General features: G+C 43.4%; 1 protein-coding gene across 1 annotated transcript in view; it reads right to left on the bottom strand.

Moving 5' to 3' along the window:
- The window catches only part of mmp17a (matrix metallopeptidase 17a), a 107970-nt gene that overhangs the window by 15003 nt on the left and 79617 nt on the right, over nucleotides 1-13350 (bottom strand). The gene's annotated exons all lie outside the window — the stretch shown is intronic.

Genomic DNA, 13350 nt, shown 5'->3' with positions numbered 1-13350 from the left:
AGTTAAGAAGCGTGACAGACAGCTCCTGTGGCTGTGAGTGCTGTTAGGAATGTGGTGCAGTGAGATAACTATGGTAATACTGCCTGAGCCCCTGGGCTGCCAATCAAATCCTAAGTGTGGAAAGACACCCAAAGAGGCTGCAGGCTATTAAAACACATTTCCCTGGATGTTGAGCTAAGAGGAAAAGGCAACGCTTCCAAAAACTCCTTGTTTGGCTCTGCTAAGCAAGACAAAACCTGGTTTTTGAGATTTAGATTCGCAAAAATGTGAGTGCGGGCGAGTCGAGCCAAGCTAGCTTAGAGTTCCTCGGTGACTAGGATCAAATCAGCATTCTGTTAACCTTATGTTGGCCTCGACTTGGGAACGTCTTAGCGCTGTGCTCTGTCAAAAGACAAAGGACAATTGGAGAAGTGCACTTGTGCTTGCTGCACCTGGGATTTCCAGAAGCCAAATGCCAACTCTAATCTACATGAGCACAAGGTGGAGAGAGGGAGTGTGGATAAATGAAAGGATCGAGGGAGAAAACAGGGATTCAGAACAAAGTAGGCACCATGTCATCGCATTTACAACCCATCTGAGGTTGACAGACAAAAAAAATGCTCGTGCCTGCGGACAAAGAGAGATTTACGTGGATGAATAAGACTTATTGAGTTAGACTCCCATGCCTGGAAAAAAAAACAGACAAAAAAAGAAAAGAAAGTAAGCACAATAACATCACTGACAACAATTTGTGTAATTCCAGGTTATTATAAGATAAAATATTTTTTAAAAAAAGTGCTACTACTTTAATGCACAGTAAATACAATGCAATAAGGTACAATACTCTCTTGGATATGACATGATGAGTCCAGAATGCTGCAAACATGGCCTGCAGCATTTGGTTAAAAGTTTAATAAGAATGGTGTAACATAAGGTAGACGGAAAGAAACAAGTACACAACTAGCCAAGGGCTATCCTTTTCATCTGGCGCCAATCCATGCGCTATTATGACCTTGCATTACCTTGTGCCAATCTGGAATCGGTTTATACAGTGCTTAACAAATTTATTAGATCACCACCCAGTGTAAGGTTTACGTCACAGCTGCCAACTACCAAAATCTTTCTTTATGTTTCTGTAATGGTGAATCCACCGGTATGCACCAGCTCTTTAATCAAAAAAAATTATTATTGTTGCTATCTATGTTTTTTTTTTCTAATTTACTGTAAGAAAAAAAATAGTTTCAGTGGTTGAATTTTCAGTAATCCAGTACTTTTCGTTTTAAGCAAGTGTTTTAGAGGTTTTCTTTAACAGGGTGGTCACTGTATATATTTTTGAATACAAATGTTTAAATTACACATTTGTGTTTAAACTTGGTTCATGTGGTAAATTAACGAAGGGTGATGATTCAGAAGCTCCTGAGGCCTTTTTTTCTATCAATGATTTTTATAACTGATTTCTCAAACTAAACAAATGATGAACTACATGTTTTTTCAAACTTGTAACACTCAGAAACAAAACGTCTGTCTGTAAAAGCAGTTTATTACAACCTGTAATTGCAACACCATAAAAACAGTCTGTTTAAGGAAACACAAGGCAGTGCCCACGGTTGCAAGAACTTGGGCTTTCTCACAAAAGACTATTGTTTGTTTCCTTATCCACACTCGAAATTACACCATTTAATGTAATAAGTCTATTAATATAAGCTTGACTATGAAGGCAACTCTGGCGATTTCCTAACCTAACAAAACTCCTTGCAAATCACCAAACACAGCTTAAAAATAATTATAAAGTATTCACTGGCGTGGTGCTGAGGGACGGGCAGTTAAAGATGGTTTAAGGTGAAGGACTTCCTAACATCAAGGCATTCCTATTGTAAATGTTGGAATCTATGCAGAAGTACTTGTGTACTGGATCGGAGTTTTTATACTTCATCCAAAGTCTTCTGGTAACATTCAACCCACATATTTTGCTTCTGCATCTTTCCCCGACGGACTTTCTATCTAGAACACTGGAAAGTATACTAAAGGCCTAATTTTCTGCAGTACTCCAGTGCAACCTCTCGTTGCTAAAACCCAAATAGAAAGCTGATCAAACTTGACATCAATAAATAAACTTTACTTTTTAGAACTCTGTGAAAAAGTGTCCAGAGAAGCAAACTCACATTTTTAAGTATTAATCAAAGTTTCGTGAACCCCGCTGAGCTTCCAAAGAAGGAAAACTAGACAGAAGTAAGATTCTTGTACTGTAATTTAAAAAGCATGCCCAACTTTTCATTTGGAAATCAAAATCTGTTCCGAGTGAGACGTGTGACAAAAATAAACATGTAATGGTGACACGGTTTCGAAATTACCTCAATTATATCTTTGGATTACTCCAATTTCGTGCTACTAGCCTCCAAAGATAATCAGTGTAATAATAATATTGCTCTCAATGTATCGGGTCAGGCTCTATTAATAAATGTAACTCTGCCTATCCCATAATCAGCATTTGGAGACAATACTTCTTCTGAGCTGCAAAGTGTATGCAAAGAGCTATTATATGATGTCAAAATTAACTGTGAGAAATGGAGATCTGCATCAGCTCCTTTGTGAATATTTAGTGAGCTAAATTAGGCAAGCTGGCAGCTGCGCAAAAATGATCCTTTATATTAAGCAGGCCGAAGAGCTGCTATACAAAACTGTTTAATCAATACATTTTCAGATTGTAACAAAACCCAGAAGCAGAAACATCTGGCTCGCAGACATGAGTGACTAAACACAGAGTAGAAGAACTGGAACAACATGCTGGTACCTTAAATATTCTTTTAAGGTAGTAAAATAATGACAGATTTTGAAATGAATTCCATCCATCCATCTATTTTCTTCTGCTTATCCAATTCAGGGTTGCATGTGGGCTGGAGCCTATTCCAGCTGTCTTAGTGCGAGATGATTGGTGGCAAAAAGGGATCACCCGCTACTCTGTGGACCAGGTTATACAGGTTATAGAGGTAATGCAAGTTAAGAGGGTTGCAGTGAAATTTCATATACGATACACTGAGAATTTTGAATTATATGTGGAAATATAAAAAGTAGGTAAACGTTCACAAAAAGTGATATGAGATTTAAAACTCAAATGGAGGTCAAGATTCTCAGAGGTGGTCTATTAAGAGGAAAATGTAGTGACTGGCCTTCTTAGTAAATGAGCTGTGGCCGATTACCACAATGTCAGGTTTGCCAGGATTGAGATGGTGGAAAGTTAAACAAATCCACTTTGTAAAAAAACCCAAATGCAAAAAAAAGAAGCCAAACAGTCATGAGAGAGAAGTAAAGCTTCTCACATAGCAGTGGAAAGAAAGTTAAGCAGATGGCCTGATATCACTTCAAATTAAAACTGAAAAGGTCCAATGATTGACCTTTAAAGGTATCCCACCTGGGAGAGAGATGAAGCAGAAGAAGGTATCGAATCATTATCATGAATACTAAAATGTCTGTCAGTGAAATATGATAAAACTGAGTGAAGTAGCAGAAATGCCAGGTCCAGTTAAACTTTCTCTAGGTTTAGAATCGCACGATCAGTGGTGTCAAAATCAGAAGTTAGAAATGTGCTAAAAGGGGGAGGGAAAGACTTAAATAATCATGTATGCACCCAGAGGAAACTGATTGATTAATTGATAAGCCAGCGAATGCAGAGGAAATAACAGGAAGGAGACCTATTTAACAAAGAAGTATTTAACAAATCTTGTTGAAATTGTGTCTTTGGGGAAAGATGATGGGTGCACTTAAGTAATTATATCTTTGAGATCTCGTGGGAATTGGATTAAACTCAGACAACAGGACAAGGCAGGTAACTCATTCAGAGGGATGAGCTCCAAGGTGGGAATCTGCAATAAGATCTTGCCAACAGCAAAACTGAGAAAGTTGTCCCAGGCATCGTAAAGCATGACTAGCACAAGGATTCAGGACCAGCTTAATAATACACTACAGTATATTCTGATGAAGAGAAAGGCTAAAGCCACGGTTAAGCGAAAAATACAAATTTTCTCCTGAGAAAAGGACGTTTTGTCAACTGTTCCTCGTGGTCCAGTATAAAAACAAATTCAATGCTCAAAATGTAAAACTCCAAGTGCCTAAGATGAGAGAATATTTTTTAATGTTAACGGCTCACATTCCTACTGTTCCTTATCCCCCGACTCTGTAGTCCTCTGTAGCTTATCTATGTTTTTATTTTACATTTTACCTACGATCTGTTTGACTGTAATGGATCAGACTGTGTTAGTCAGTCTAACTTTGCCCTTCCAGAAAACATGGATTTAATTATTTTCTAGGCACTTAAACAACTTAGCAAAGAACTTATTTTAAATTGTATTTTTTAGACACATTGTTATTAGCAGACTGCTGCCAAAACAAAATATGTTCCCATTTCTTTAGCAGATTCCATGAAAAATGGTAAAGATTACATTAAAGGCAATTTTGCAGACATAAAATAGTATTTTTGCATCAATGGGATTCCCGAAGCACTATTATCCAAAAACTTAGCATATCCTGGCATGGTGTGCTTTGGGTTCTTTAAGATTTTGAGGAAATTGGACTAGTGGGAGACAAAAGAAAAACTGCAGGCCTAAAAACCAAAAACCTACAGCAGATGAACACTACCTCAAAGTCCTGTCCTTAAGAAATCTTCCAAAGATCTGAGCATAAGAGAGACATCGGGCCCTTCAGTTTATCTTCAGAAAAGAAATGGTCTCAAAGGTAGGGGTGCTGCCAAGAAGCCATTATTAAGGAACCAGGGAGGGAGGGCTAAGGTGTGCCACATTACACAAAGAACAGGACTAAAAATGAGTGGCAACAGGTTTGGCAACAGATAAAAATTTTGACAAAAAGACTTTAGCACAGTCTTGTACGATGTCAACATTAACTTAATAATGACTAATTAATGAAGGGACAAAGAAGGGAGATCCACACAGAAACTACTTTACCAGGGTGCAAACTGACAGAAATGCACCAGCCTTCTGCGAAGAGGGAGACCGGCATCTTGGAAAGAGACCACCTTATACAGGCATCAAAACAGGTGAAGTCTCTTCTTTAATGGATAGCAGGAGGAGGTGTTAATGAGGACCTGAACAAGAAGAAACATCAAGGCTGTATAATCCATAACCAACACCCACCCCCCCTACAAACAGGGTCTTTGGAACATCATACTCGTGAAAGTACGTCAGCCATCACATTATCTCAATCTAATGTTACATTGGCTTACAGCTAATATAAAAGGCCGAAGGAACGACAACCAAGCTACCAGTTGCTGTTTCATATGCTGTTAATGGGTGATGATCTGTATGAACAGTTACTGGCAGTGATGATCTAACACACACTTCGATGCCCAAATAAGTGCCACTGTTTCCTTCTCGACCACTGTTTCCTTCAGTGGTCGAGAAGGAATCAGCGTGAAAAGAAGCAGACGCCAAGGCCGAGGCGTCACTCTCCTTAAATCAGCTTTATTTTACAATTGTTTTATTGTTTGTTTTATTATTGTTTGTTTTATTTTACAATTGTTTTATTTTACAATTGTTTTAGCTTCTTGACAGTAACTACCCAGCACCGCACAGTAAACAGGCTCAAAGTTAACAACCACCTGTTGAACATAGTGGAGCATTTAGCAGTTAATGAGACAGACATTTCCCCGAGGATGCAGGAAGAGAGAATATTGGGTTTATTGTTGTCAGCAGAGTATATGATAATGTTGCTGTTTTTTTGTCTGACAGAAGAGCAAACAGGCCAGCTGTTACCTAAAATGTTCATAGTGATATTTCATCAATATGTTTAACAGTTAATTTAGGTTTAAGAGAAAGTAAAAAAAAAAACCCCCAAAGCATAACTCAAACTGAGAAGTCAAAGCGTCGGCGTATTCAGCACGTCACTTATTACCTATAAAATGGATTTTTATTGCTGTAAAATGAGCTGAGTGTCAGACTTTAGATTACTAAATGTCATGGTCCTGGGTCATTTTGGCCCAGCGTTTTGTGTTTCCTTGAAGTTCATTTTTGTGCTTTGTGTTTATTCTGATTTTGTATTGGTTTAGGGTTGAACCTGTAGTTTGGTGTGTGTGTGTATTCAGCCCTACCTGTGTCTGTCCTTGGTGCTCTGTTCATGTCCCCGTGTTGTGTTGTAAATCAGTCTGTGTGTTCCTGCTTTACTTTGAAGGCTCATGTTCTGGATTTCCTATTCTATTTTGAAGGTCTGTGTCTGTTGTCATTGTGTTCAGCTTGTGTCCTCCGGTCCTCATGTGTATTAGGTTCAGCTGTTCTTCCCTCCTGTGTGTGATTACCTTGTGTGTGTATATTTAGTGGGTGTCGGTCTGTGTTCATTGTCGGCTCGTCTGCGTTCTATGGTGTTCCTGTCTCTGCGTCTCTCTGCCCCGCACCCCTTTGTATGGTCTCAGGTTTGTCATTTAGTTCTCCCAGTTTAGGTTTCTTCAGTTGTTTTGTCATGCCTCACTGCCTGTTTCTGCCATTGTCACTTTGTAAATAAACATCACTCGTATCATCAGTCACTGCTGCATTTTGGGTCCCCCCTTTCCTCCACACCACACGGCTCACTCCGCCAGCCGTGACAGTACGAGCCGACCAACATGGACCCAGCAGCATCCGCACCTTCCCAGGAGTTTCGGGAGGAATTAATTGACACTGTTTCAAGGTTGGTCAACTTGTGGCTCGAGCACGAGGGGGAAGGGTTTCACCGCGCGGTAGAAGCCAGGATACAGCAGCTAATCTCTGCCCACTCCTGGCTGCTGGACTCGCTTCACCCGCTAGCACAAGACTTCCTCCTTCATGAGCTGCACCTTCGCCCTCCAGCCGCTACCGCTTCCCAACCCAGCCCGGCGGTGAAGGTTTTGCCCGGCCCGCCGGAGGTTTTGCCCGGCCCGCCAGAGGCGGGCCGCCTCCAGAGGTTTTGCCCGGCCCGCCGGAGGTTTTTCCCGGCCCGCCGGAGGTTTTGCCCGGGAGGAAGCGACGATCGCGCTGTCGGCGCGTCACCCCACAGCCGGATATTGGAACTTCAGAACTGCTGGCCGTGGTGAGTGAGAAGGACCCTTTTTCTGTCTTGGACTGTGGAACAGTTTATCCAGGGACTTTGTTTGGTGCAGCAGACGACAAGGAGAACTGTGTGTTGCTTGCTCATTCTCCTGCTGAGCTGTCTTTACCTCGTTTAGCTGCACAGCCGCAAGCAACTCGGACTCCGGTATCTCCGCTAGCCCAGTCATTCATGCCGTCTCCGTCTTCACAGACTCCCTCTGTACGGGAGGCTGCGTCCGTGCCTCCCATTTTTGACTCTTTTTCTAGTACGTATTATTTGCAGAGAGACAAACACGTTAAAAATGCAATCGTTCCTCAACAGCTGGCTAGTTTAGAGACTGTTACTTGCTCCAGGGCCTCCCCAGAGGCTGGGTTCCAGCCCCCAGCCGACTCTGGACCCCTGGAGGTTAAGAAGCCAGCTGAGGACTGCACCGGACTGTCGCTGCCTGAGCTGAGTCACTGCTCAGTGCAGCTGCAGTCTGCTTTGTGTTTGCCAGAGGCCCGTGTGCCTGCTGGTTCTGTTGCGTCCCTGCCAGAGGCCCGTGTGCCTGCTGGTTCCGACCTGTTCCTGCCAGAGGCCCGTGTGCCTGCTGGTTCTGACCTGTGTGTTTCAGAGGCCCGTGCGCCTGCTGGTTCTGACGTGTGTTTCAGAGGCCCGTGCGCCTGCTGGTTCTGACCTGTCCCTGCCAGAGGCCCGTGTGCCTGCTGGTTCCGTTCTGTCTCTGCCAGAGGTCTCCGCGCCTGCTGGTTCTGTTGCGTCCCTGCCAGAGGTCTCCGTGCCTGCTGGTTCTGTTGCGTCCCTGCCAGAGGCCCGCGTGCCTGCTGGTTCTGTTGCGTCCCTGCCAGAGGTCTCCGTGCCTGCTGGTTCTGTTGCGTCCCTGCCAGAGGTCTCCGTGCCTGCTGGTTCTGTTCTGTGTGTGCCAGGGGCTCCAGTGCCCACTGGGTCTGAGACTGTTTTTGCTGGGGGGCCCGAGGAGCCCGTCCAGCCTTCTGCCTCGTCAGCTGGGGGGCCCGAGGAGCCCGTCCAGCCACCAGCTGCAGTCTCATCACCAGCTGCAGTCTCATCACCAGCTGCAGTCTCATCACCAGCTGCAGTCTCATCGGCCTCGCCTGGTCCGGTTTCAGCATCCGCTTTGGCTTCATCCTCGTCGCCTGGTCCAGCCTCCGCGTCTTCATCCTCGTCTGGTCCGGCCTCCGCGTCTTCATCCACGCCTGGTCCGGCCTCCGTGTCGTCTGGTCCGGCCTCGTCTGATCCTGCGGTTGCCACACCGCCGTCGGAGCCAGCTCGACCCGTTCTGCCTCGCCTCTGCCGGCCGTTTTCCGGGCCTCTAAGATGGCATCACGGCCTTCGGGGGCGGCCTCCGGAAAGAGTTCGTCGCCGCCGCTGGCATCACGGCCGTCCTCCGGACCTGCTCGGTGGCCGCCACTACCTTCGAAGTGGTCGGCCCCCAGAACTGTTTGCCCGTCGCCGCCGTTGCCGTGTGCACGGTCGGCCCCCAGAACTGTTTGCCCGTCGCCGCCGTTGCCGTGTGCACGGTCGGCCCCCAGAACTGTTTGCCCGTCGCCGCCGTTGCTGTGTGCACGGTCGGCCTCCTGAACTGCCTCCACTCCGCCACCGCTGCCTTCCGCTCGGTCGGCTTTTGGATCTGTGTCAGCCTCCGGGCCGGCCTCCTGAACTGTGTTTTGTCCTTGTGCTCCAGCATGTGTGTTTGTTTTGGACAGGTCACTTGGTTCGCTGGGGCTTGTTTTTGTTCGGTGTTGGTCCCTCCGTCCTGGGCCCCCGCCGCCCGCCCTGGGTTGGTCATCTGTTTTTGTTTTGGGCTGTCTGGAGTCAGCCCTTGGAGGGGGGGTACTGTCATGGTCCTGGGTCATTTTGGCCCAGCGTTTTGTGTTTCCTTGAAGTTCATTTTTGTGCTTTGTGTTTATTCTGATTTTGTATTGGTTTAGGGTTGAACCTGTAGTTTGTTGTGTGTGTGTGTGTGTGTGTGTGTGTGTATTCAGCCCTACCTGTGTCTGTCCTTGGTGCTCTGTTCATGTCCCCGTGTTGTGTTGTAAATCAGTCTGTGTGTTCCTGCTTTACTTTGAAGGCTCATGTTCTGGATTTCCTATTCTATTTTGAAGGTCTGTGTCTGTTGTCATTGTGTTCAGCTTGTGTCCTCCGGTCCTCATGTGTATTAGGTTCAGCTGTTCTTCCCTCCTGTGTGTGATTACCTGATTACCTTGTGTGTGTGTGTGTGTATATTTAGTGGGTGTCGGTCTGTGTTCATTGTCGGCTCGCCTGCGTTCTATGGTGTTCCTGTCTCTGCGTCTCTCTGCCCCGCACCCCTTTTGTATGGTCTCAGGTTTGTCATTTAGTTCTCCCAGTTTAGGTTTCTTCAGTTGTTTTGTCATGCCTCACTGCCTGTTTCTGCCATTGTCACTTTGTAAATAAACATCACTCGTATCATCAGTCACTGCTGCATTTTGGGTCCCCCCTTTCCTCCACACCACACGGCTCACTCCGCCAGCCGTGACACTAAAGTTTTGCAGTTAATTTAAAATGCAACAGAAAGAACAAGCACATTTGAAATTCAATAATTTCTAATCATCTTGGTCTAGAAGTGCTAAAGTGCTTCAAGGAATTTAAGTAGACAGTAAAAAAAAATAAAATAAAAGCAGCATTTACACAAACCTGAATTCTGAGCTAACTTCATTAAAACATTGTAAGCTGCAGCGAACGGGATTTTCTTTGGCACTGGTTGGCCATAAGACACTTTCCCCCCTTTATGGAGTACAGGCGAAGAAGAAGAGGCAGATGCCTGATTACCAAATGAAAGAGTCTGATGTGATTTTTTTTTTTTTTTTTTTTTTTTTTTTTTTTTTTGATGTACATTTCACCCTTCATCACAGGCAGTGAAACACTAGCCTTGAAGGCTGGAACATCTAACAAGGTAAGATGATTCACTGCCAGCATCTTTTCTCTCCTGCTCACAGTAAGAATCTGTGTTTTTAACACTAGTGCGGTCTTCCATCAGGCCGTCACCACCGCTGAGCAATTCGTAGCTGGAAGCACGAGTCTTTGCACAGAGAATTTTATTTGCTTAAATTACCTCTTCTAAGTCAGCGTTTGTCTGTGTAAGACAATTGTGTGGCTTGAAGAGATCAATAGAGGTCATGAAGACAAGAGCGCTCCTCTGATCCCTCTTTTCTTTAGCAACCTGCTCTCATTAATCACGACCACATTGACCCAGACGATGCTCTGAACTCCTGGAGCATCACGTCATCATGCCGTGACACTGATGCAGGCTGTTGGGAGATGTAATTGAAGCAAATTGAGTTGCGGTAACATATGTTTCCTAGTTTTAGGGCAAAAGCAAACAAAGAAATTGAACTATCACCCTGCCTGCAGACTTGGACTACGTGTCTTTATCGATTGGGTTTTTGTCTAAATTAAGTATTCAATATACTTTTATTTGACAAGGAAATTGCATTATATAACAATCACAATGGATTGTTTCAAGGAGCTATCGCACTAATACCACATCTTCAGGTGTTTCTTTTTTCAAAAGAAAGGTTTAGTATTTTGGGAAATACGATTCTGTGAGCATTATCATTTCATCTAAGGCAAGAAGGCAAATAATACTCGCAAAATGTCAGACATTAGAGTTTAAAAATAAACCACATTCAAAATGCATAATATGCATTTTGAATGTGGTTTATTTTTAAATGTGGTTTATTTTTAAATGTGGTTTATTTTTATGCATGCACAGTCAATAACACGTATATTATACGTGTTATTGACTGTGCATGCATAAATTAGATTTAGATTCTTTTTTTTTTAGCCATTTTTAGTTCAAATTTAGCTATGCTTCTTATTTTGCAAGCACATCCTGCAGTTGACTAATAAATATAAATAGTTTACAAAAAGTAAAAGTAGAAGGTATTGCCTTTCCTTATGAAATAGAGTGGAATAGAAACCTCTCAGTAGAAGTTAAAGACTATAAAAATGCACTTCCACGCAAAAGAGCATGCCCACAACCCTAGAAATCTCATCTCTGCTTCATTGCGTCACAATTACTCTTTCATCGATTGTCATTGGTGCAGCTGTTAGCTGACATCACAAATTATAGTGGTGCTTTGTGGTCTGGTGGAGACATTTATTTCAGCTTCTGATCGGCACAAATCAAAAGGAAACATTTTGCTGTCGGCTAAAATACTTTAATCACCCTAAATATGGTGCTATTTCCCTCTGGTCTTTTAAATTTAAAGACTCAATTCTTGTAAAAAAAAAAAAAAAAGAAGCCCCATGGCATAGTAAAATTAGATCAATAAATGTCAACAGTGAACAATAAACAGCTTGTGCTAATTGCTGAAAAAAGAACTGATTTCCTCGGTTTGGGTAGGACGTTGGAGTGGATTCTTTGTTTGTGGCGGTTGGAAGAGATGAAAGGTCTTTTATGCTTCCTAACAAGCTTGTGAAAACAGTCAATGCTGCTGTAGTCACCACACTGAAGCCACAGCATGTTATATTCTTAGTTCGAACAGATAAAATATTGATAATACAATCTGGAACATGAATAAAAGGTAGGAGGCGCAGCTTGGTTCCAAAGTACAAGTACAAAGTACAGCAATCTTGTTTTGAATACAAAAACCTTGGTGAGTATGGAAGTTCAAAACTGTTCTCAAGCACTTTTCATTTTGTTAAAGTTTTGTTGACGCAGACCGTTTCAGGCTCTTTATTTCATAGTACTCTGGAAGTGTCTCACAGAAACAGATCATCCTTCAGTTTTTTATGTTCTTTTCATTCAGGCACACTCTTTAAGTAATACAACTCACCGGCCATGTTGTTGGCTTCAAGTGCTCATCAGCGTTTTATTGCAAATATCTAATCAGCCAGTCACATGGTCGAAACTCAGTGCATTTAGTCGTGTAGACATGGTCAAAAGGTTTAAATTAAGTTTCAGAATAGGGTTGAAAGGTGATATAAGAGAGTTTGAACGTAGCACGGTTGTGCTTGTAGGGTTTACAGGGAATGGTTTGAAAAAGGAGAAAATATCCAGTGAGCGCCGTTCCTGTGGGTGAAAATGCCTTGTTGATGCCAGTTGTCAGAGTAGAGTGGTCAGTCTGCTTCGTGCTGTTGGGAAAGCAACAGAAACTAAAATAACTACTCCTTATGACCAAGGTATGCAGAAGAGCATCATGTTAAACACTGAAGCAGGTTGGGTACAGCAGCAGAAGGCCGCACTGGGTGCAACAGCTTGCACGGGCTCACCAAAATGGGACAACAGAAAATCTGCTGTTATCTCTGGGTGGTAGGTTCAGAATTTGGCTTAAACAACATAAAGGCTGATCATGCCTATCCCATATCTCTGAAACTGGTCATGCAACATGTAGCACCTGTATAAAAAAGGCCAAAGCAGACTGTGCTTCCTCAGGAGGCTGAGGTCTTTCAACATCTGCGGGAAGCTCCTGAGGATGTTTTACCAGTCGGTGGTTGCTGGAGTACTGTTCTATGCTGGGGGAGCAGCACGGCAAAGAAGGACTCATCCAGGCTGGAAAAACTAATCAGGAAGGCTGGCTCTATGGTCGGCATGAAGCTGGACACTCTGGTGACAGCGGCAGAGAAAAGGACACTAAAGAAACTGCTGGACATTATGGACAATGCTGGGCATCCTCTGCACACGGTCGTGAATAATCAGAGGAGCCTATTCAGTAATAGGTTGCTTCTCCCAAAGTCAAGAACCAACAGACTTAAAAACTCCTTTGTCCCACACGCCATCAAGCTGTTTAACTCCTTGTTGGAGGAGAGAGGGAGGGGAAACAGGGGGACAAAGGAGGGCGGGAACAACTGAGCTTTAGTGCTTTTTTTCACTGTGCAGTATTCGTAATATTCTTTCTTATATTCGACTGTGCAATAATCACTGTGCAATAGACTCACTCAAATGTGCAATCCACTGGTATTCCTATTTATCCCTATTATATATTCTGTATTTATATTATGTGGTATATTTATGCTTATATCCTTTCTCTCATTCCCCTTTATTGTATCTGTAACATGCAACTTCTGCTGTGCTACTGGAAACAGAATTTCCCGGAGGAACCCACCCGAGGGATTAATAACGTTTCATCTAATCTAACCTAATCTAATTAAGACTGCAGTGTGCCCATCTTCTGATGGCTACTTCCAGTAGGATAAGCCACCGTGTTACAAAGCTCAAATCATCTCAAACTGATTTCTTGAGCATGATACTGAGTTCACTGTAATTAAATGGACCCCATAGTCACCAGATCTCAATCCAAAAGAACACCTTGGGATGTGATGGAAAGAGCCAACAAACGCAGCCAA

This window comes from Maylandia zebra, linkage group LG7 (genome assembly GCF_041146795.1).
Source record: "Maylandia zebra isolate NMK-2024a linkage group LG7, Mzebra_GT3a, whole genome shotgun sequence".
Classification (NCBI taxonomy): domain Eukaryota; kingdom Metazoa; phylum Chordata; class Actinopteri; order Cichliformes; family Cichlidae; genus Maylandia; species Maylandia zebra.
Note: the sequence above shows the minus strand (reverse complement) of the source record. Positions and strands in the feature narration are given on the sequence as shown.